This window comes from Vigna unguiculata, chromosome 4 (assembly GCF_037176805.1).
Source record: "Vigna unguiculata cultivar grain cowpea cultivar isolate G323 ecotype 2 chromosome 4, ASM3717680v1, whole genome shotgun sequence".
Lineage (NCBI taxonomy): Eukaryota > Viridiplantae > Streptophyta > Magnoliopsida > Fabales > Fabaceae > Vigna > Vigna unguiculata.
In genome coordinates this window covers 6,851,309-6,855,351 of record NC_140795.1, presented here as the reverse complement: position 1 = coordinate 6,855,351, position 4,043 = coordinate 6,851,309, and the positions used below count along the sequence as shown (strand labels likewise).

The 4,043-nt window shown below is 38.4% G+C and overlaps 1 pseudogene; it reads left to right on the top strand.

Annotated features, from left to right (window-relative positions):
* Positions 1 to 715: 715 nt before the first annotated feature.
* On the top strand, positions 716 to 3,458 carry LOC114182121 (receptor-like protein kinase FERONIA pseudogene; annotated as a pseudogene).
* The last annotated feature ends 585 nt before the right edge of the window (positions 3,459 to 4,043 follow it).

The window sequence follows — 4,043 nt, the reverse complement described above, 5'->3', positions numbered from 1 at the left end:
TTACATTAATTTCATAAAAAGAAAAAAATCATAATAAATTTCAATATAGCCAATATTTTTTATATACTACTACGTATTTAAAAACTTAAATATAGAAGCGACTTCCTATCCTAGAATGAAACAAGTAGTTTGTAATGGTTGAATTATATAATTAATAAAATAAGTTATTACAGGTTATTGAGATAATACAACAAATAAATTTAATGTATACACTAAATTTTCATTAGTACTTTATATATATATATATATATATATATATATATATATATATATATATATATATATATATATATATATATATATATATCGTAAATATATCTTTGATAAATATTACATAAAAAAATATAAAATAACAAGTGTAGTATTTGTTTGACTTATGTTAAATTAATTTTTTGACCAGAGGTTGGCTTTTCAAATGACCTTTTTGTATCAATTTGTAGAAGAATATAATTTTATATACATGTACCGTATAACAAACAATAAAACATTAATTTTAATTATGACGGTATGTAAGATCTAATATTTTTGTTATGGATGGTACACTAATTTGATATTTTTTATTTTACAATTATGAACATTAAAAAATATTTTTATTTTAAAATATACATAAATTGCGACAAATGAAGATTTTTTTTATTAAATATTAAAAAATGTAAAAAATTGAAAGATATATGATTATAATTTTTCTTTACAACCTGTGCTAGGTAGCAGTAGAGTAGTCATCTTTGACTGTGAACTTTCTTTCAGGCGAGCTTCCAAGCAACTGCAACTTATCAAGGATGATAATAAGTCTGGGTTCTGTCACTCTCACCGCAAACCATGAGGTTCAAAGCAGTCATCTTCTTCCTTCTCCACTTATTCTCACACCTCCAAGCGTACACCCCAGTGGACAATTTCACCATCAGTTGCGGTTCCTCCGGAACATCCTACGATGGCCAAAGGACATGGACCGGGGACACAGGTTCAGTGCTCTTAACAAACGAAGACGCCACCGTTTCAGCCAAAGCCACAACAACGCAATCTCCTTCGACCAACCAGGTCCCCTACGCCACAGCTCGCCTTTCTCATTCCCAATTCAGTTACTCATTCTCTTTCTCCACCGGAGGCCCAAAATTCCTTCGCCTCTTCTTCTTCCCCGCTTCTTACCCTTCCTTTCCACGCACTCACGCATCCTTCTCTGTTCACTCAAACCAATTCATCCTCCTCCAAGATTTCAACGCCTCTCTCAACGCCGACGCTGAGAACAAGGAAGTCATCTTCAAAGAATACATAGTCTTCGTGGAGGAGGGTCAGAGTCTTATCCTCATCTTCACTCCCTCGCAGTCAAACTCCTACGCTTTCATCAACGGAATCGAGGTACTCTCCATGCCAAACAATTTATATTACACCTCAGCAAATGACACGGGCTTCACCAACGTGGGAAATACCACGCCCTACGTCCTTGCAACCGGCTTTGCTATGCAGACCGAGTACAGAATCGAAGTGGGAGGACAAGAAATATCACCACAAAACGACACCGGTTTGTTCAGAAAATGGGCCGGTGACGACGAAACTTATTTCGTTAAACAAAATCCTGGTCTATCAGCAGTGGCGGATACTAAGATGAACATAACAGTGAGTCCTGACTACGTGGCACCGGAGGCACTGTACAGAACAGCGCGTAGCATGAGCACAAACGCCACTCTGAACCAAATCAGCAACCTCACATGGGAGTTTCCCGTTGATTCTGGCTTCACTTACCTCCTCAGACTCCACTTCTGCGAGTTTGAGCCCGATATTAAGGAGGTGGGTGACAGGGTCTTCTTCCTTTACATAGCAAGCCAGTTAGCGGAGAGACGCGCAGATGTTATGATGTGGAGCGAGAAACGGAAAGGTTTCGGTGTGTATAAAGACTACGCCATTTTCATTTCCAAGAATGATTATCAGAAAAAGGTTAATCTCTCCCTCCAAATGCATCCTTACGGTGATGAGACGAAATACAGCTCCGCCTTTTTGAACGGTCTCGAGATTTTTAAAATCAGCGACCCTAGGTCTAACAACCTCGCCGGACCTAACCCGATTGAGGCTCCACAGCAAAAGGGAAATAGAAGAAACAGAGGGCGGATAATTGGTATCACGGCGGGGACAGTATCCGGTGTCGTTTTCATATCGCTTGTCGTTTCCTTTGTCCTCTTGTCGACCAATTTTAAGTGGAGTGCACTGTTGTTCCCAATGACCAAGTCAACCAAATACCAAAATTTTTCTCTGCCATCTGATCAATGCCGTCGGTTTTCCTTCGTCGAGATCAAAGCCGCCACCAAAAACTTCGACAACGCCTTTATCGTCGGCGACGGAGGATTTGGACACGTGTACAAGGGCTACATCGACGACAACTCAGTCCCCGTGGCTATCAAGCGCCTTAGACAGGGTTCCCAGCAGGGGGCTAGCGAGTTCGTGAACGAGATCCAGATGCTCTCGCAGCTCCGACACCGCCATCTCGTCTCTCTCATCGGATACTGCTGCGACAACAAAGAGATGATCCTCGTTTACGAGTTCATGGGACGTGGAAACCTCCGCGAACATCTCTACGGCACAGATAATCCCTGTCTGTCGTGGAAGCAGCGCTTGAAGATTTGCATTGGCGCCGCGCGCGGGCTAAGCTATCTTCACAGTGGCGCCAAGCACATGATTATCCACCGTGACGTGAAAACAACGAACATCTTGTTGGATGAGAAGTGGGTGGCGAAGGTTTCAGATTTTGGGCTATCCAAAATGGGGCCGAATGAAATGTCGAAGGCCCACGTGAGCACCGCCGTGAAAGGCAGCTTTGGGTATTTGGATCCGGAGTATTACATTCGGCAGCGGTTGACGGAAAAATCTGACGTGTACTCTTTTGGGGTGGTGTTATTTGAGGTACTCTGTGCCCGTTCTCCTCTGATCCATAGCGAAGAAACCGAACAGGTGTCACTAGCTAATTGGGCCAGATATTGCTGCCAAAATGGGACAGTGGCGGAGATTGTGGATCCCATATTAAAGGGGAAGATCGCTCCCGATTGTTTAACCAAGTTCTGTGAGATTGGGGTGTGTTGTTTGTCACAAGAGGGGATGCAGAGGCCTTCCATGAACGATGTCGTTTTGATGCTGGAGTCTGTACTGAAACTGCAAGAGAGTGCCGACGAATACGAAACAGAGGAAGATATTGACCGTGTGTTTGATGCCGGAGAGCACCGCAATAGTTACAAGGACAACGATAAGTTGATGTTGGAGCTTTTTTCTGAGATCGTCGACACGAAGCCTCGTTGAAGTAACCCAATAATTGTCAGGGGGTGGACCAATCAAATCACATTTTATTAGGGTATAAGTCTACTCCTTAATTATAGGCTTTTTTTTTTTTTCTTGTTTTTCTTAGCTGTGTATGGGCTATTAAATAGTCTAATGCCTTCCACTCAATAATACTCCGTACATTCTTCCTAATATTACTATTACAGACTTTTTTTTTTGTTTTGCACTTTAGGATACTTTTCGAAAAATAATACCATAGCGTACTGAAGTTTATATTTACAAATTTTGTACAGTTTTTTTTAAGGGCAGAATTCGGTTTCCGTGCATTTCTAATTTTATTTTTTTTGCCTGAAAACTGAATTCTGAGTTGGGTTTTTAAAATTGATTTATTTTAAAACATTTTTGGATGTATAGATTATCAAAATTTGTATTTTGAAAATAAAGAAATAAACAATTGATTTATTTCTCTAATTTGATTCTTTTATAACAAGTTAAAGTTAATATAGATTTTTTTGGAAATAATTAAATATCGAATAATGTTTATCAATATTTTGATATAAATTACTTTTTTTATAACTTGAAATTACAGTTAAAAATTGTGTTTTGAAAATACTAATAAATAATAGATTCTAAAATAATATATTATTTTAAAATATTGACTTATATATTTTTTTAATTTTTATTCTCATATCCTATTGTATAATTAATGATTAATGAATTTTAGTTTGATTAATTATATAATAGAACATGAAAATAAAAATTAAGAATTGAAAAGTGTACAA